A 21,407-nucleotide genomic window follows, 5' to 3' on the forward strand; every position below is an offset into this window, starting at 1 on the left:
AAATATGGCTGGATAGAAGAAAGACTTGTTATTTCTTTTCAACCCTTGAACAAGTTATGGCTACAAAAAGAGGTGTTCTGTTAGAGACAAACAGATTTCACAGACACTACATTTTCAAAAAGAGGGTTATAAAATAGCTCCTGTGATAGTTCTTTGATGAGCCAACTTTCAAGGTAAAGTAATGGATGATTCTCTGGACTCCACATCAGAAGTGTCTTCACAGATTAATTCTTGAACACTTTGAGCCTGATTTTCAACTACCAAGCACTTCGTGTAGCCATTAATAACTGTGCAAAGTGAGTGTGTACTAAATATAAATACTATCATCAATGTGAGCTAAGAATTCTAATTTGGTGGCATTCTACACCACCTTACTTTGAAAGGTCTAAATGATATCACAATCATTACTATGAATTATTTATATATTACAGTAGCACCCAGAAACTTCAATCAAGATTGAGGCCCCCTTTGTGTGACGAACTGTACACACACGTGAGAAAAAGATGTTCCTTCCCCAAAGAGCTTACTATATATGAGGACAGACATCATCCTGATACACCCAGCAGATGGGGGCAGCATAAGCTAAGAGTAAGATGAGTAGTTAATTGACAAGGGGTAAGGCTGGGTAGAATCAGGTCATCTTTATATACTTCTTGTAAATTAAGTTTCACCCTTTGAAAGCTAAAATTGTTCTTCTTCCCTCATATTTCATTTCTTGGGGATCTTGACACTTTTGGCAAGGTCCAATTGAAAGCCTCTCATTGAATATAGATGTGATAGAGTAGAATTGGTCTATTTTTCTTCGTATAGAGGCAAAGATTATTATTCTGGGAGGTAAGGCAAATTCTGTCCAATTATCCACTGTAGGTTACAAGAAGAACTTGTCTTGTGATCAGAAGCCATTTTCAGGGAAGTAACAGTCTTCTCTCTTGTTGAATGGGATAAGAGGTGGGCGTAAGATGGACGTTCTCTAAATTGTTTCACTTTAACTGGGAAAACTCGTCACTGTTATGTGAGGATTAAAAAGTATGCTGAGCAAGAAATTTATGTCCTAGTTTGGACCGTCTGGGAGATCTTAATTGTCCCTTTTTGTTCTTTTATATAACCAAAAAAGAGATGTATTTGATATGTTTTTTTAAGAGAAAAACATTTGTTTTCCACTACTTTAATTATAAAATATAATATATATAGAGAGAGATATACCTATCTCATAGAACTGGAAGTGACCTTGAAAGGTCATCAAGTCCAGTCCTCTGCCTTCATTAGCAGGACCAAGTACTGTCCCTGACAGTGTTTTTTTGTCTGAGATCCCTAAATGGCCATCTCAAGGAGTGAACTCACAACCCTGGGTTTAGCAGGTCAGTGCTCAAACCACTGAGCTATCCCTCCCCTGTACTTGGTCGAGTACTTCCTTAAAAATTCCATAAAATCTGAAAGCCAACTCAAAGTTCCATGGTGTAACAGCTCGTCCAGAGATACTACAGTGACTGCTATACTTTTAGTTGTTAATTTAGTTGCAATCTTAACGAAAATCACAAAGAAGCATAAAGGCCATTATACAAATGGACAACAGCTACAATTTCATATATGTGATGCCAACAAACGCCGGTCAGCAGCGGGCAGGATCGAACCTGGGAACTCAGTGTATGACCTAAAAGCCATATGGCTCTTAGCTAAGGCTAAAAACAACCCAGGAAACTACAGACCAGTTAGTTTAACTTCTGTGCCAGGGAAGATAATGGAGCAAGTAATCAAAGAAATCATCTGCAAACACTTGGAAGGTGGTAAGGTGATAGGGAATAGCCAGCATGGATTTGTAAAGAACAAATCATGCCAAACTAATCTGATAGCGTTCTTTGATAGGATAACGAGCCTTGTGGATAAGGGAGAAGCGGTGGATCTGATATACCTAGACTTTAGTAAGGCATTTGATACGGTCTCGCATGATATTCTTATAGATAAACTAGGAAAGTACAATTTAGATGGGGCTACTATAAGGTGGGTGCATAACTGGCTGGATAACCGTACTCAGAGAGTAGTTGTTAATGGCTCCCAATCCTGCTGGAAAGGTATAACAAGTGGGGTTCCGCAGGGGTCTGTTTTGGGACCGGTTCTGTTCAATATCTTCATCAACGATTTAGATGTTGGCATAGAAAGTACGCTTATTAAGTTTGCGGATGATACCAAACTGGGAGGGATTGCAACTGCTTTGGAGGACAGGGTCAAAATTCAAAATGATCTGGACAAGTTGGAGAAATGGTCTGAGGTAAACAGGATGAAGTTCAATAAAGATAAACGCAAAGTTCTCCACTTAGGAAGGAACAATCAGTTTCACACATATAGAATGGGAAGAGACTGTCTAGGAAGGAGTATGGCAGAAAGAGATCTAGGGGTCATAGTGGACCACAAGCTTAATATGAGTCAACAGTGTGATACTGTTGCAAAAAAAGCAAACATGATTCTGGGATGCATTAACAGGTGTGTTGTAAACAAGACACGAGAAGTCATTCTTCCGCTTTACTCTGCGCTGGTCAGGCCTCAGCTGGAGTATTGTGTCCAGTTCTGGGCACCGCATTTCAAGAAAGATGTGGAGAAATTGGAGAGGGTCCAGAGAAGAGCAACAAGAATGATTAAAGGTCTTGAGAACATGACCTATGAAGGAAGGCTGAAGGAATTGGGTTTGTTTAGTTTGGAAAAGAGAAGACTGAGAGGGGACCTGATAGCAGTTTTCAGGTATCTAAAAGGGTGTCATCAGGAGGAGGGAGAAAACTTGTTCATCTTAGCCTCCAATGATAGAACAAGAAGCAATGGGCTTAAACTGCAGCAAGGGAGATTTAGGTTGGACATTAGGAAAAAGTTCCTAACTGTCAGGGTAGTTAAACACTGGAATAGACTGCCTAGGGAAGTTGTGGAATCTCCATCTCTGGAGATATTTAAGAGTAGGTTAGATAAATGTCTATCAGGGATGGTCTAGACAGTATTTGGTCCTGCCATGAGGGCAGGGGACTGGACTCGATGACCTCTTGAGGTCCCTTCCAGTCCTAGAGTCTATGAGTCTATAAGGCTGTAGAGCAAACTCATTAACCTCCAAGTGGTCTATGTACCGCTAGAGGGGACAGAACATCACACCCAGGAGGGTGTGTGAGTTACATATGCACCTCAGATAGTGTGGACTTAGGCTCTAGCAACTAATCAGCAGTGCTTAATTTGTGCCAGAGCTTGCCAGGGCTGAGCCCTGGCACCTCTAGGCTTGGCATTTCATAGCCCTGGCACCTCTGGGCTTTCTCCATCAGTTATGAATGTAAAAAAATTGCTTGAGCCCAGGCACCTCTTTTATTACAAATTAAGCACTGCTAATCCATCGGGAGAAAAGAGATGCTCCTAACAGCATAACTGGTGTGTTGTTATCTAAGACATTCAATTTCTGTATTTAGGCCCAGATCCACAAAGGGACTTAGGCACTTAAGTCCCAGATTTAGGTGCCCAAATCCCACTTTTAGGACCCACTGCAATCCATGAAAGTGGTTACCACCTAACCCTGTCAGCATGTAAAGTCAGTCAGCACCTACATTTTCACAGCAGAAGTTCCCTAGGCGTCTAAGTTTCGGTATCTGAACATGTGCACTGGTGCCTCAGTGCAATCCTTAGACCAGGAGAAGACAGGTATTTGCCAGCCTATCTTGTCTCTGGACTCAATCCAGTAGGTGTACTCAGAGGCCAGTTATTGGCTCAAGCCCCATTTAAAACCCAGCTGGAAGAGGAGGAACAGCTGCCGTCTTCATAATTTTTAGCCCAGTGGTTAGAGCACTTACCAGGCATGTGGGAGACACAAGTTCAATTACACCCCTCTGTATGATGGGAAGAAAGGATTTGCACCAGGATCTGTTATCTCTCAGGAGAGTGATCTAACAGGTAACTACCAGGCTATGTAAAATTCTGATTTGGGTCCACCTCAGTTTCTCCTGTTTAACTGTTCTACTTTGTATAAACAATTAAAAAGGTATTGTGGGGAAAAAAAGCAAATGAAGAAAGACACTATAGTCTGGTACAGTGGGAGGTGGGAGACCCAGGGTGTAGTCCCACTGCTCCAATGACTCTTTAAATTATTTACCCACAGTGGGAAAAGCTTCAAAAGGACAGACAGAGAACCCCACATCTGAATAGGTCAGTAGTCAGAGGTCTCTCCTGAGAGCTAGAAAATTCCTGTTCAAATCCTTTCCTTCCAAAAGGTGAGGGGGGAATTGAACCTGCATCTCCCACATCCCACTCTAACCACTGGGATAAAAGTTACAATGGAGGTACCCACACCTTCTCCTCTGGTGTTTCTTGCAAGAACAGTTAGGTGCCTCACCTGCCTAACTCCAGGAGAGAGCTCCTGTGGACTACAAGCAGAGATAGGCGTCTCCCTGCAGCCAGGACTTAGGTGTGTACTGTTGCAAGGGATGGTGTTCAGGGCAAACCCCTCACTGACAATTTGCATTGGCTAGCTTAGGTGGCTCCCTACACTGACTTTTGTAGATCCCATTTTTAGGTGCCTCTCTCCTCCCATGCATTGTCTCTTGGTGGATCTAGGCCTTAGTGCCTTATCCAGTACCACTGAACTCAATGGACAGACCTGCACAGACCTAACTGGAGCCAGGTCAGGCCCTCAGGGAATATTTCCCTTTCAAAATGGTAGAATATTTTTTTCAACACTTGGCAGCTCTTGCTGAATTTATTTTTGAAACACGTGATCCTAGGTAGCTTTTACATGTTTGCCATACTTCTGTGGAACGACAACTTCTGTTTAAAAACATTCAGCTTGACTTCAAATTGTTCAACAGAAGAATGAGGAGATAATAGCTTTGCTCTCTTACTGTCCCCAGACAATAGAGGCAGCTTCTCTTAAGCTCTATGTACTCCGGTATAACTGGAAATAAAGTCTTTATAATTTCTAATCAAATTATTGATATCATCACATTATTCATGTGATGGTGCTTTGTATTTGTACTATGCCTGTAAGAGCAGCATCTCAAAGCCATTTTGCAGTTATAGTATCTCTCTCTTTTGGGCAGGTATTTTGCTACAGGAAATGGATAGATGACTGTCACCAGTAATTTGCTATGAGTGAAATGTAACATATCAACAAAGTTGCTTGAGGAGAACCAATGAGCTTTCCTGCTACGCCAGCAGAGAAATTTATAACTGATGTTATATCACTCCCTTTTGTCCCAGTTTGAACACCAGACTAATAGATTTTTTTTGCCCTAAATGCTGTATATATTTTATTCACCTACCTAAAAATGTCTGGATAAACCATAGGAAATGATGTTTATCTTTTCAAGGCAACTACTTAGCAATAGGAGACTAAAACGGTGGGGTAAAACAAACTCATGGCTAACGATTGGGTGCCTTATTTTAGTCAAAGACCAAAGGATAACTCAGAGTCTGGATTCATGACAGTCCACAGCACAAATGCATGTGATCAAAGCAGCAGTTATAGTAATTAAAACAAAGCTTTAAAATATTTAAATGAGGCCATAATTATTCCCTTTTCAGATGGATGATGGCTCTGAATCCTTGTAATCACTCTGGAAACATTAAAAGCTTATAATGCAATAAGGAGAATTCTCTCACGAGATGAGGAAAATGCAGAATTGCAGAAGTGAAATGGCAGATAAGGCCAAATTAAAAACCCTTCTTGTAAGAGCAGCCACATATTTGAGCTTGCGCGCCCTACTGTTCCTACCCCTGAGATGACCAAATATAAGGATGGTTAGAATGATTCCTCAGTTCATCTAAACTGTTGTAACAGGCCATGGGGAGACAAGTGGTCTTTGCAGGTAGCTTGGATCAAACCACATTAGGCCTAAAAATACAGATATCAACTCAGTGAATTGCATCTGAACACTAACAGGCAACCGGTGAAGCACAGGGAGCACTGGTATAATATACTGCTTCTGGCCAGTCCTTATAAATATTTGGGCTCCTACAATCTGCAGTACCTGAAACTTCCAAGTGGTCTGCCAGCATATCCCACAAAGAGTACATAACAATTATTCAATATGGAGGTTCCAGAATCAGAGTTAACTAAGATAAGTTCCTCATCCAAGACAAATGGTAGGGGCAGCAGAAGCAAGAGAGCAGGGAGATGAGTGCACCTGCAAAGGAACATTGCTCCTAGAGGACCTGAAGCAGCCACGGGGACCAGGATCAGGCCAGAAGGCAGGAAGTGGGACCCAGAAGGGCTGGAATGGGCCTGGATTCAGATAGGAAAACCTAGGATCCTCCTTCCCAGCTTGGAGCCGGCTCTCCTGTCCCTGTCTGAGTCTCAGTGTCTCACCTCACTCCCACTCTTATCTTTTTCAACCCCTTATTTTCAGGGATTTTCTGCCACCCCCTTCTCCCCCACCAACAAATGCCAGAATCATTTATCAAGTACAGGTGAAAAAAGACATTTCTAGCTACCAAAACTACCAAGTAGTCCAGGCGCAAACTAGAGATCCAGATGCACCCCAAATTATGAATCATATTGAGAAAGGATGGCCAGATCTCAGTCATGGGAAGGGTAACTATTCTTTTACATACACTCAAGTTGCACCCTAACCAACCACCATCCACCTCTGTTTTAAATGGATTAAGCCTTATGCAACTTACTGTCATTCAAAACAATAGGAAAACAAAGTTATTATATCATCCATGTCCCATGAAAGAAACACAGCTGGCCATCATTCCCATATTAATGGAACTGCAGCACAAGCCCCTGCTTCTCCCCAGTAACTTCAACCCATGCTGAACAAGAGGGGATGAGCAATTAGACACCACTCTATTCTACAGCCTTGCCAGGGTCAACAGCCAAGTGAATAGAATTACTTTGCAAATGGTATTAAATGCCGCTGACAGATCTAAGAGAGTAAGTATGGACACCTGACCTTTGCTCACTAATAGGAGGAGTTAGTCCATAAAACTTAAGTATCCTCAGTAGAATTGCCATTCCAATAACTGTATTATTGGGGATCAGAGAACTCCAGGTGAAGATGGAGATGCCTTACCACAATGTCTCAATAACTTTGTCCCAAAAAGCTAGGATAGAGACAAGGCAATAGTTAGTGAAACCATCAACGATCTTATGTTCTAAGCTTAACTCCTCACAGTGAGAAAATCTTATGCTTTCCTGCAGACAGTGGTAGACTAGATTTATCAAGCTATCCACAACTCAATACAGTTTCAAGAAATGAAACTTCATGGATGCTAATATGGAAGGGAAGAAAACTTTCTTCCCCTCTGCCACAGCCATAGCATAGGATTTTAAAAAATTCTCCATGCTGCAACTGATCAACCTTAGAGTGGAATGACTATCCCTAAAACGTTGACTTCAATTTACATGTACTTTATTTGTAACAAGTTATCTATACATCAAGGCCATCTGTATGGATGGCATATGAGAGGAGAGCATTTAGAAAACCTGGTACAGTAACTCCTCGCCTAACATTGTAGTTATGTTCCTGAAAAATGCTACTTGAAGCGAAACAATGTTAAGCAAATCCAATTTCCCCATAAGAATTAATGTAAATGGGGAGAGGTTAGGTTCTGGGGACATTTTTTTGCCAGACAAAAGACTACATACATACATACACACATACACACACACACACACACACAGTATAAGTTTTAAACAAACAATTTAATACTGTACATAGCAATGATGATTGTGAAGCTTGGTTGAGGTGGGTGAAGTCAAGAGGGTGGAAGAGGGAGGGATATTTCCCAGGGAATGCCTTATTGCTCAATGATGAACTAGCATTCTGCTGAGCTCTCAAGGGTTAACATATTGTTGTTAATGTAGCTTCACACTCTACAAGGCAGCACCAAGCTCCCTCCGTATTGTCATGTCCCCTCTGCTCTCTGGAAATGGGGTACAGGAGTAGGGGGAAGGGGGACACTCTGACATTAGCATCCTCTCCCACTCCCCGCACAGCAAGCAGGAGGCTCTGGGGAGCAGCTCCAAGGCAGAGGGCAGGAGCACCACATGGCAATGGGGGAAGGGACAGCTGAATTGCCAGCAGTTGATAGCCTGCTGGGCAGCTGCTGCACAGGGAATTTAGAGGAACAGGGAGCTGACAGGGGGGCTGCTGGCCCACCCAGGTTCCAAGCCCTCACCAGTTAGCTCCAGTGGGCTGCTCTTTCTGCAAGCAGTGGACAAAGCAAGTGGCTTCCAAACAACGTTATAAGGGAGCATTGTGCAAATTTGAAGGAACATGTTCTCTAATTGATCAGCAACGTAAAAACGAAACAACGTTAACTGGGATGACTTTAAGTTAGGAGTTACTGTATTGATAGCCATATTTTGGATTTAGGAGCCTAAAATGACAGACACTTGAATCCCTTTGTGGGTCTAGCTCTAAATACATTTTTCTCTCCAGCTTAGTTATAAATGTTCCAAGCAAGGGAGGTTCCAGAACATCACATCATAAGGTATATTTTTAGATCATTATCATGTCTCCCATATCCTCAGTGGTCAATGAACCAAGCTGAATTTATTTCTCTCTTTCAATCTTGCCATCAGTTTTCCCCACCCCCTAATCTTTTATGTTGTGATTCACTAAGTTTTCTCCAATTTGTTAACATTTTCCTGGTAAAGCCAACAACAGAATTTAATATTCTACATGTGGTTGCAAGACAGCTGTTAAGGAAGGGAGTTATTAGCTCTCTGATTCATGATATGAAGCATCTGTGCATGAAGTCCAAAAATATATTGACCTTTTTTGGCATCGTATCACTTTGCCCACTCAAATGTCTCTCACCAGGAGACATGGTAAACAGATGCATGGCTGTTCCTCAATGGGGGAGGTGAGAAAAAAATATAGTCCTGTCATTATAAAAGGTTGAGGAACTTAGAAAGCTATTAATAATTATTAATGAAGAGTAGGTAAGGAAATACAGAGTAACTATAGCTATTAATAAAGATTACATGCATCCTAAGGTGTGAAGAGAATTAGCTAATAAATTTACTGAATTCCTGACAATTATGTTTGAAAAAAATCACATATGGGGAGACACTAGAAAACTTGGAAGTTAAGAAACTGTAGCACTGATATTCAAACAAAGGAAAGAAGAGTGATCATGGCAATTACTGTCCTGTAAAACTACCTTCCATACCGAATAAAATAATGTAAGAAGAACTGTGCACACATCTAGACAATATTGGAACAACAGGCAGAATAACGGTAACTTCGCTAGTTGACTGGCCACATGCTGAAACAAAGTAGGCATCGAGTAGCTCGGCCTTCCTATCATCTTCCTTTACCAGCTCACCTTCTCCATTGAGCAGCGGACCCACACCATCCTTGTTTTTTCTTTTTATTTTTGTCTGACATATTTGAAGAATCCTTCCTGCTGTTTCTAACATTTCTTGCCAGCTGTAACTCATTATTTGCCTTGGCTTTCCTGATTTTGTCCCTACATGCTTGCATTTATTTCTATGTATACTTCCATGGTGACACTCCCATTCGTCCATTTTCTCTATATATCCCTTTTGGCTTTTAGATTTTTTTTGAATTTTAGTAATACATTTAATAGTGACCCCTACAATCTGAACTATTGGATTAATTTTCCCTAGATATATTAGGTTCATTTTCTAAAATGAATCACATTTTATTATTATTATTATTTCTACCCTATTATTTTCTACCTCTTTAGATCAGTTTGTATGATTTCTCTGGCTTCACTGGTGTTCGCAGCTGCACACAATTTAGTATCAATGGCATATTTAATCAATATCCTTTTAATTCCCTTTCCTAGATCACTGATAAACATATTTAATAAGACGGTTTTAGTACTGATTACTATTCTACCCAAGAGACACATCTTCTCAGTTCCAGACATTATCACATACATTACTGTTTGTCTATGTTCTGTCATCAGATTTTCAGTCCATATGATAGTGTTTTTAGTAAAGCCAATTTAAACTAATTTTTCAATTCAGATTTCAGGAGTCACTATCAAGTGACATCAACATTATTTTACTAGGGACAGAAGTTAGTGTTACAGGAAAGCAATTGCTAGAGTCATTCCTTCTTTACTTTTAAAAAATAGATAGATAGATAGATAGATATCACTACTACAGTTCAAGAGCCGAATAGACTCCTCATGACTGAGAGTTTTTATAATAGAAGACATTTTTTGTAAAAATCCTTTGTGTGAGCCTTGTCAACCAAATAAACTTGGCTCACCCTGACTTCTCCCATTCTCCAGAATAGACCCCAGAAGAGGGAGAGAGGCAAGGGGATGGTGCCATGCTAAGCCCACTGTAAGCATGGAAGAGGGATTCCCTTCATGTATGTGTAGGGCCCTACCAAATTCACTGTCCATTTTGGTCAATTTCACAGTCATAGGATTTATGTTTTCAGCTATTTAAATCTGAAATGTCACAGTGTTGTAATTGTAGGGGTCCTGACCCAAAAAGGAGTTGTTGGGGGGTTGCAGTACTGCTGCTCTTATTTCTGAGCTGCTCTTGGCAGCATTGCTGCCTTCAGAACTAGGCAGCTGGAGAACAGCGGCTGCTGGCCAAGAGCCCAGCTCTGAAGGCAGAGCCGCTGACAGCAGCAGAGCAGAAGTAAGAATGGTATGGGATGGTATTGCCTCCCTTACTTCTGCGCTGCTGCCTGCAGAGCTGGGCCTTCAGTCAGCAGCTGCCACTCTCTGGCCACCCAATTCTGAAGGCAGCAGCATAGAAGTAAGGGTGGTATGGTACGGTATGGCCACCCTTACTTCTGTGCTGCTGGTGGTGGCATACTGCCTTCAGAGCTGGGTGCCCGCCGCTCTCTGGCCACCCAGCTCTGAAGGCAGCGCAGAAGTAATGGCTGCAATACTGCAACCCCTGCTAAAATAACCTTGTGACACAACCCCTTCAGCTCCCTTTTGGGCAGGACCCCTAATCTGAGAAATACTGGTCTCCTCCATGAAATCAGTACAGTATAGGGTAAAAGAACACAAATGACCAGATTTCATGGCCCATGATGTGTTTTCCATGGCTGAAAATTTGGTAGGGCCCTATATATGTGTCTAAGATGGTGTAGAGATCATAGAATTGGAGGGGGCCTCAGGAGGTCATCTAGTCTAACATCCTGCTCAAAGCAAGACCAAGCCCCGAGACAGATTTTTGCCCCAATTCCCTAAATGACCTCCTCAAGGATTGAACTCACAACCCTGGGTTTAGCAAGTCAGTGTTCAAACCACTAAGCTATCCCTCTCTTCCCCTCCCATGAAATGGCCCAATTATTTTCAGTTTATCTGCCCTCTTCTAAATTTTGGTTTTAGGCTCCCTGGGCTCAAGTTTCGCCCTCATTTATTGTTCCACTTCACTAAAATAATTAAAGAAGATAATTGAAGGATAAGACACAACAAGCAGTGCATTTAAGAGCTTATTATAGTATGTTTCAAGTGGTGTTCTGAGAAAAAAATGGCCGAAACCTGATCTGACATCTGAGAAGTGCAACAGACACTATAAAATACATAAGCCTAAGTGTCTCATCACTGTTATGTAATGGAATATATACATACAATTTGGAGAATACACTAGTGCATGCATTGTTACAGACACAGATAAGCATCGTTGACAACCAATCAGAATGGTTCAATTTTTTCCAAAAGTCTGAAGTCATTTCATTATAAAAAATTACACACTCAAGTGTGCAATGATTTGCAAAATGTAATCACATGAAAAATGAGTGTTAAACAAGCAAAATGTTGAATGCTGCCAACAGAACTGTATGGGTTAATAGGTGGTTTTTAAGAAAGCCTTTTCAAACAAAGCCTTCAAAGGTTATCGTGCTACCTTATGGATCAGTTGGTAAAAATGTTTTGCCAAATGAATGTAAGGAAACTTAAAATTGTCGGCTTTCGCCTACCGTACCAAGATCAGTCTTAAGATCTGTTGGCAGACTTAACTTTCTTGATCCTTTAACTGAAACAACAGAAAAAGGAGAAAGGCAGTTGTTAATAATTAAGAAAGAAAAAGGAATGAGGGAGAACAACATGCCATCTTCTCGTTAAAATCATGTTGCACATTTTGTATCAGTGTAGAAAGGCTGAAATGGTGTTCAAATGTGTTCAGAAATGATGTTTGCCTAGCATCGTTCAGCAAAATAAATTAATCTGAAGACAGAAGTACTCGAAAAGCCAGTGTTAAAGCTGCAAAGAAGTGAATGGTCCTTTACAAAGTCTTTATTGTGTATTGCAATATCTTACCTTACCATGACTGGCATACCAAAAAAGCAAATGAGATTAAGGAAAATATTGCAAAGGCTGGTGACGTAACACTGCATAAAAGTATTTTAATAACTGGAAATCAATTTAATAAGAGGGTGCTACTGAGTCAACGGGTTCTGATGACATCATACCTTAAGACGTCAACTGTAAAGGAGAGGGCTTATTGCATATATGATGGAGGCAGCACACATTACTGTACATATTATAGATGAAGGGACAGATTGCATAGAAATATTTTCTAGAAATCAAAACACTATATTGAGTTTATTTAATTTGCTGAAAACGTAATTATGTGTACTTTAATGAGAGATTACCTGAAAAATGTTGCAATTAAGAATCTCTCATTTTGCTTCTGTTCAGAAACTTTTCCTTCAATATCTCTTCAACACAAACAACATTTTAAGCCATGAGCACCACAAAGGAATTCAAATGTAGCATGCCTTATAGCAGTCAAAGGGATTCTGGATTTGGACAAAATGCCTTAGGAAGTCATTTATTGAGTACTTAGAAGACTGTTTTTCCAATACAGGACTTTTATTTTAATTTCGTAATTCATTTTTGTTTTCAGAAATGCATGCCACTCTTTTCTATGTTCAAATCAGACCTATATTGCCTGGTAATAAACATGAACAATTAAATATTAATCAGCAAATTTCAAGATCTTATTTTATTACATTATTTAAAGCCCCATCCTGCAGTTGCCTTTCAAGTCCATGTAAATTTTGATTAAAGAGGCTGAGCTGATAAGTATGTGATTATGTCCCGCAGCCAGCCTGACACTTTACCCAAATTCACTAATGTGACTTTTTAAACATTAGCTCTAAAATCTTCATATTTTGGTGCCCAGCATAGAGCTGGGTGAAAAATTTTGGTAAATCTTTTTTTCAGAGAAAAATGCGAATTCAGTGACACTTAAATGTTTTGCAAATTTCTGAAGGTTTCACAGATTTGTGTGTATCAAACCTCCCTGTTTTCAGTTTGATGTGGAACACATTTTTTCCCTTTACTTTTTGGAATTGCCATTGAATCAAAAAATCCATTATCATACCACTATAGCCCAGAGTTCATTCCCTAAATATGTAGCCGGAAACCTGAACAAAAATGGCCTGGTTTTCAAAAAAGCTGAAAATCCATGAACCTCACTGAATTTAATGGGAGATGCAGAGTTGCAGGTGCTCAGCAACTTTGAAAATGAGGCTACTTTTATTCAGGTGCCTAATTATGGATTTAGGAGCCTAACTCTATGCACCCAAGTTTGAAGAGTTTGGCCTAACTAAAAAACAAACAAAAATCCATCAAACAGTTAAACTGAACCCATCTCAATTAGTCTCTGTAAGAACAAATTACAAAGGAGGTTGTGACATTCGCAGGTTCAGCTATTCCCTGGTCATCTGGTAACTCAAGTTAGATTCTGATTCAGGGTGAAGTCACATATCTGGTAGCTCTTGATGGCAATGATCAACTTAGCTGGCCTCACTCACTCACTACACCATTGTCTACTTCCAGATGCCAAGTCAGTCTCTTGTTATTCAATTCACTTGCACTCCCTTGGCAAATGGGAATACATTGTTCATATACCCTGACTCTAGCTAATAGGCAGGAAGCCACAGCCAGAACGTTTCCACTCTGCATTCCCTTCAGTCGGGGGGAAAACAGCTGGAATAATTTTAAAGATGTAGTTCTATAAAAACTGACAGACTGATCAAATATCTGCATCTGCCCTCCTCCTCTCTCCTTCCTTCCTTCTCTCTCTCATGTTGTTTTCCTTTCTGACCACTGCACCTTAGCCACCCTGCTCTCCTATGCCATTTCCCTCTTTTTTATTGGAGGCTGCGCAGAGTAACTAAGAGCAGAATCTGACCTAGTATCTAGTTGTACCAATTCACATTCTTAGGCCATATTTTTGAGGAGTGCTATAAAAATCTTATCATGACAGAAAGAGGGGCAGGTATACATATTTTGGCACATTCTTTAATTGTCATTTTCTTCCTGACTAATGGTTCCAAATGACCTGGGCTAGAAGAAACCAGGTCAAGGCAGTTTTCAGGTCTCAAGTTGAGGTGACAGAGTAATTGTGGATTTAAGCAAGGTACTAAACCCTCAGAAAATAACTACCAGAAGTAATTAATTCACCTTTCTCTCATGCTGAAAGTGGGGAAATCTGCCAGGATTCTCAACAGTAAAGAGCTCACCTCCTCCACACACAATCTCAACTCTCTTGTTTGTCCACAGAGTTTAGACACTGGCCTTGTCATGAAATAGCTGTGGCACTGACTTAAAATGAAAGGTGCACATCAAGCATCTTCCTTTTCCTTTTGAATTCCCAAGTCCTAGACTGTCAACAAAAAGCTTTAAAAATCTGTGTGTATCTGGGTTATATTAAAACATATTCAATCATTCTAATAAAGAAATTACTGCCTACCCTATGTGATATGGTTCAATTATTTGATATTTGTCTCATTCTACAGTATAGCTTTGCTTCACACTTTTCAAAAGGAGAAATGTTTTCCTTCACAGCTATTGTCTTGCATTATTTATTTACATAGCATTGTGTATTATTTACACAACATTATTTATTTTCATAGTTTGGATGGTTTTATATTTTATGGTAAAGTCTCAGAGTCAGGTTGTATCAATTCAAAGGATTTCTTAAATCAATTTATTTGGTGGTTTAATTTTAAACACTGCATCAGTCAAATGCAGGACAAGCAGAACAGGGCTGTGGGGAAGCAATCAGAATCAAGTATTATGAATATCACAAATACTAGTAATATTCAACTTTGGATAAATAACCTGAACACTGCTACTTATGTATTGACTCAAAAACACACTGGGAGTAGATTCTGTTGATTTGTTCAGCAGCATACCCAGTGTTTAGCTAATTGGTCCTCAACAATCTTTGCTTGCAGAGAGACTATATGGAGTGCTGATAAGCGTGTTCACATATATATCCCTTTCAAAAACCCTTCCTGTTTTTGGGCTGCCATCGTATACTCTTTCCTTCAGATCCCAAGGGAAGAGAGAGAATGAAGAGCCCTCTGCACAGCCCTGTGTAAGAAAAGGGATAAGCACCAGCACTGGTATTGCCTGCTTTGGTCTTGAGGAAAGAGAAGAAGACCAGACTTCAGTTATGTGTACACTTCAAGCTGCAAGTATAATTACCAGCTCAAGGCTAGTAATTATACTCTTATTGAGCCAGTGCGCTAAAAATAGAGTGTAGCTGTGGTGGCACAAGGGCCTAGCTGCCCCAAGTATATACCCATCTGATAAGCAAGGCACATACTTGGGGAAGCTAGCCACTCATGTTGCTGTGGCTACTCTTAATTGTAGTGTGTTGGCCGGCTCAGAGCTTGTCCAGATATGTGGTGGAGGAAACACTGGGTGCATAGAGTTTTACAGGAAACCCTTCCATCAGGTATATGCATATTAATTTGCCAAAGGGTGACATGTGAGGTCTCTACTGAATGCAGTAGCCCACTGGGCATCATAATCATTGCAAAATGTATGGATGGATAATATTTAAGGAGTATGTATCTATATTGAAAATTATGTTCTTCAAGTCTCGGAGTTAAGCCAGGTCACCAGGCAGGAGGCTTCTCTCTCTCTCTCTAGTCCTGGGGTTATTGTGTATTCTATGTATTTGTTTCATGTGCTCAAATGTTTTAAAATATTTATTTTTTGCTCTGATAGTTTCCTTGCTTGGTCTCTGCCACAAGAGTTATATTTTTAATTTGAGCCAAATCCCAGGCTGGCATGGCTGCAGGTATAGCAAGATGGGGCTAGCTGAACCCACAGATTTTCTTTAATTTCTGCTGTGCAAGGCACCAGTTTCTCTGCTCCTTCACACACCTAATAATGACACTTAAATAGGCCTGGTAAAATTTGATTTTTAATTTATTGTAAGTTTGATGGATAATGTTGATGCTTATTTTTAAGCATTTTATTTGATTTTCATTTATTTAAATGTTTACATTGGTGGAAAATTATGGGATTCAGAATATGGAGGGTCAGATAATAATTATTTAATTATCATAAATATTGAGATTCAAAAAGTTAAAACTTTATAACCACTGAAACACAAATTGTCAACATCACATGTCAAAATATACAAAGTAAATATCCTTAAATTGAACTTTAAGTTCTCAAGCAGCATTTTTCTTACTTTGCCTATCTGTAAATTTCAATTATCTACTGAAATGGTTTTTGTCAGTGTGTGTCTGTGTGTTTACAGTGAAATTGATGTTTACTAACATTACCAATAAAAATCTAATCCTTTTAAGCCTATACGTAAAGGACAGATTTTTTGTGCTCACAGTATGTGCTCTCAATTGTATATATGCTCTCAATTGTATATCTAATTGCTATAACTTAGTGTACAAATAGCCAAATAAACAAGGGACAGAATAATCTGTTCCTAAAAGTTCCTGAATCAATTTTCCTTAATGAGATATGGTGAAAAATAGTACGTTTACTAAATAAGACACTGATCCTAAAATGTGTTATGTATGGGCTTTTGCAGAGCCCTGTTTACTTTAGTCATGGAATAAAAGTTTCATGTGAAGCCTCAGTTTATGGCCTGCTTTTTCACAGTGATACTGAGCACTCACAGTTCCAGTAGTAGCGTGTAGGCAGTATACAGACTTAACTTTTGAACTCCAAATCACAGATGATAAATAAAAATGTAATTTGGCTTTCTTCATTCAAAGAATGAATCTTGCACTCCTGAGTTAAAATAAGGCATCATAATAACACCCACAAAGAGTGAGCTCAAAACATCAACCAACATATTTCTTTCCATTGTCTCAGATTTTTAGACAGGCAATAAATCAATCAAATGTCACTGTATGGTAAACCATACTGTCATCATAAGAGACACGTTTAAAAAAAGAACTGTTTACATTCTGCAATTTTTCCTAATTCATGTTTCCATTAAAAGAAGACTTTTTGTGCAATCTGCCACAACTCAGGTATTCCCATACAAACAGAATTTTCCAAATTGTTATGTTAAAGTTCATTTCCCATATATCTATAGTATTATGAATCCAACACTAGTATTTAAATGCTAATCAAATTCCAGGGGCATACCAGCAAAAAGATTGTTCTCCATCTCTCCTGCCAAACCCCATCAAAGTGTGGGCTGGAATTTTTTACCCTCACTCAAAAGACAGTACGTGACACACTAAGTTTGAGAAATCTTTCCCTCTAGCCATGTAATTCCATGTTCTAAGTCCAAAGGGGATTCAGGATGGCCTTTTGATTTTCCATTTTTATTCACTGCATCCCTGTGGCCTCTAAAATCATACAACAAGGCTAAGTAAAAAGATAACCCCTGGTAAGAACTTTAATGATTGCCTGCTGGAACAGGTTGGATTTGTACTGTAACTAGGACACTGTCATCATGTATAAAATAAGGCGTATTCCATCAGAGCTGCCTCATTAACTCAGGGTTCTAATATTCACAACACGGACTCTATAAGTAGAGTCATCAGTGACTGAGCTCAAATGACAAATGATGGTGGAAAAATAGGAGTATAAACAGATAATCGTATGGAATTCTTGAGTGTTCCTGGGTTAAACTATATTTAATAGGCCTGATCTTACACTATCAGTACCAATGGGCAGAAGTACAAAATCCACAAGGAGCAGGGTTTGATTCTGCAAATCCCATTTTTCAGGGGAACTTGGAGTTAGCTAATGCAGCCAAAGCACTGGATAAGATCAAACCAGGAGAGTAGGGCAGGATATGCAATAATTTATCCAAGCAGCCCCAATATGTAGAGTTCTTATGAAGGCCTGACTGCAACTGAAAGGTCCCTGGATTCCTAACAGAATCCTTTCACATGCTCTGTTCTGGAGGTGAAACTGGGCATCGCCCAGTGTGCCCAAAGAGAGAAATTTGCAACCTCTTGCATCAGTGATTGTGGATAGTGAATCCATAACAATGCAGATTCACCAATCATCTCCTCAAGAAAAGCAAGAACCGATAGCTACAACAGTTACTGAAGCCCTGATAGCTCAGTGGTTTGAGCATTGGCCTGCTAAACCCAGGGTTGTGAGTTCAATCCTTGAGGGGGCCACTTAGAGATCTGGGGCAAAAATTGGTCCTGCTAGTGAAGGCAGGGGGCTGGACTCGATCACCTTTCAAGGTCCCTTCCAGCTCTAGGAGATTGGTATGTCTCCAGTTATAAAAAAAGCTACTCTGGTTCTTGCGGATTTCCACTCATAAGTTCCCTGGAAATCTCATTTTCATAGTTTAGTTACTCCAATTGTGAGGGGCCCCAGACTTGCCTTCATTGCAGCTGAAGCAGAACCATCTTTGCATTTTGCAAATCCATTACCCTTTCCGACATATTAAAAAGGCTCATATGAAAAAAATTTTTATTTTAAACCAGAGGTGTTTTTGAATGACAGCCACTGCCAATAACATTTTAGCTGGTGACTAAGTTTTACATTTCAAAGACATAAATACAATAAATATTGGTGTGCTTAGAAGAACTAAGATAGGTAACACGCATAAAACTGCTTCCCAAAAAGACAGACAGCAGAACAAATGTAAGCTCCAGTGCAAAATAACTGGAAATCAACTAATCTAAAGAAGATAGTTTCAGACAGTATTAGAAAAATATGCACTTAACTTTACTACCATGAGTAGTCCCAATGGCACCTCACCCCTACAAGAGTTAAGCACATGCACAAGGATTTGCAAGGTTGGGGCCTATGTGAGAATCTCAGCTTATATTGAAAAGAGAAAGCAAATTTCTAGCCCCCAGAGAAAAAGTTTGAAAATGCAAACCCCACTCGCTCAAAAATCTGAAGGTAAATAAAAAGAATCCCAGATTTGTTATTTTTAAGCCAATTTCACTAATTTGGGAGGCCTAACTCATTATTTTGAATTCTTGGGGCTGGCAATACTGTTCTATCCAGTTTCACTTTCATGTTTTCAGATCTGCAAAGCTTAGGTTAAAAATACTACAGAGCCTGTTTCTTTTTTAAAACCAACTAATTCTGTTGCAGTTTTTAAAATGTCATTGAAACATTTATATTGGTCCTAGGTTTTGTAACATACTAATTACCTGGCCAGATTTGGAGTGACCACGTCCTTTTAAAGCTTAAAAAAATATGGGAGCCAAAGGCTGAAGATTTGAAGAGCATGTTTGTGGATGTTTACCTCCTCATGAATAAGAGAAAGGGAAAATAGGATAGGAGCTAAAAATACTTACCGAATGGAGGGAAAGGAGTTGCTGCTTGCAGCACCAGAGGCAAAATGGCCACCTTAGGGCTGTAGCTGCTTCTCTCCACCAAATATAAAGGACCAGCTACTAGAAGACAGTGCTAGGCAATGCTCCTTTAAGACAGTGAGCCCATGCTGGGACAGATCAACACTGACTAGACAATTAGAAAGGAAGTTCCTAGGGAAAGAGCTGAATTTGCTTGACAGACTGACAATTTACAGCAATATCCTGAATGAATTTTACTGAATTAAACCTTATTGAATTAGTGTCAATGTCTTTGGAGTTCACTGAATTAAAAATGCAATTGTATATGTGTTACTGTGGAATTGTTCATATTTCTATGGGAAGAATAAACCGGAGAAAAGCAGGGGGTGCTTAGGCAAATCCACACAGGTTGTAACATCTCCAGAGAAGCCACCCCCTTGGAAAGTTACGTATATACTAGTTCAAACTGGATTCTCTACGGACTCTCAGACATAGAAAGAGGTTTTGGATAAATAGCCTGGTTTTAAACTGGCTCAAGGCCAGGAGCCCTGGTCCACGGAGGGCTCCAATCCTTAGGGCAGGGTCGGAAGGACTGAGCCTGCTAGAATCCATGTTAGGATTGGGGTTAACTCTGGTAAATTTATTAGCATATGTGTGGGTCCTTTTCTTGTTTTTACCATTTTCTCTGTAATGCTTTTACCTTAAGATTAAAATAGGCTTGTATAGAAAGAACTGTGTGGTATTTATAACTGTACCAGTTGCACCTGCTAATTGTCTCTGAAAGCAAGCATGCAGGTGTTATTGGACAACATGTCTATGCTAGGAAAGACACATGGAAAGAAGGAAATGGAGCAGCCTGGCAATACCCCAGTCAAAAGGGAGAGAGATGCAGGACTACACCAAGAAAGGCAATGGCTGGGGAGCAGGAAGCTGACAGTGAGTCCCCTTGCTGAACCACTGAGGGGAAATTGCTCTGAACTGTGACACTTCCACCTCCAGGCCAGTTTCGCCACTAATTTCTATGAAGCCAGGATTATAGACTCATAGACTTTAAGGTCAGAAGGGACCACTGTGATCATCTAGTCTGACCTCCTGCACAATGCAGGCCACAGAATCTCACCCATCCACTTCACTAACAAACCCCTAACCTATGTCTGAGTTATTGAAGTCCTCAAATTGTGGTTTGAAGACCTCAAGCTGAAGAGAATCCTCCAGCAAGTGACCTGTGCCCCACGCTGCAGAGGAAGGTGAAAAACCTCCAGGGTCTCTTCCAATCTGCCCTGGAGGAAAATTCCTTCCCAACCCCAAATATGGCCATCAGTTAAACCCTGAGCATGTCGGCAAGACTCACCAGCCAGCACCCAGGAAAGAATTCTCTGTAGTAACTCAGATCCCATCCCCTCACAGACCACTGGGCATACTCACCTGCTGATAATCAACGATCATTTGCCAAATTACTTGCCAAAATTAGGCTATCCCATCATACCATCCCCTCCATAAACTTATCAAGCTTAGTCTTAAAGCCAGATATGTCTTTTGCCCCCATTACTCCCCTTGGAAGGCTATTCCAGAACTTCACTCCTCTAATGGTTAGAAACCTTTGTCTAATTTCAAGTGTAAACTTCCTAGTGTCCAGTTTATATCCATTTGTTCTTGTGTCCACATTGGTACTAAGCTTAAATAATTCCTCTCCCTCCCTAATATTTATCCCTCTGATATATTTATAAAGAGCAATCATATCCCCCCTCAACCTTCTTTCGGTTAGGCTAAACAAGCCAAGCTCTTTGAGTCTCCTTTCATAAGACAGGTTTTCCATTCCTCGGATCATCCTAGTAGCCCGTCTCTGAACCTGTTCCAGTTTGAATTCATTCTTTTACCTTCAGGAGCAAGTTGGTAGACAACCCATGGTTTGCAGAGATGAAGGCTGGTGTGATTGAGTTT

The 21,407-nt window shown here is 40.1% G+C and overlaps 1 protein-coding gene and 1 long non-coding RNA gene across 8 annotated transcripts in view; one reads left to right on the forward strand and one right to left on the reverse strand.

Moving 5' to 3' along the window:
- The window catches only part of LOC127055760 (uncharacterized), a 38,783-nt gene extending 37,810 nt beyond the window's left edge, over positions 1-973 (forward strand). For both annotated transcript variants that reach the window (XR_007775611.1, XR_007775612.1), the window contains 2 exons: positions 432-588; positions 868-973. This is a non-coding gene — a long non-coding RNA (uncharacterized LOC127055760). The remainder of the gene's footprint in view (positions 1-431; positions 589-867) is intronic.
- Positions 1-21,407, reverse strand: part of STXBP5L (syntaxin binding protein 5L) — a 434,978-nt gene that overhangs the window by 62,962 nt on the left and 350,609 nt on the right. The gene's annotated exons all lie outside the window — the stretch shown is intronic.

The sequence above is a fragment of the Gopherus flavomarginatus genome, chromosome 1, assembly GCF_025201925.1.
Source record: "Gopherus flavomarginatus isolate rGopFla2 chromosome 1, rGopFla2.mat.asm, whole genome shotgun sequence".
NCBI classification, from domain to species: Eukaryota; Metazoa; Chordata; order Testudines; family Testudinidae; genus Gopherus; species Gopherus flavomarginatus.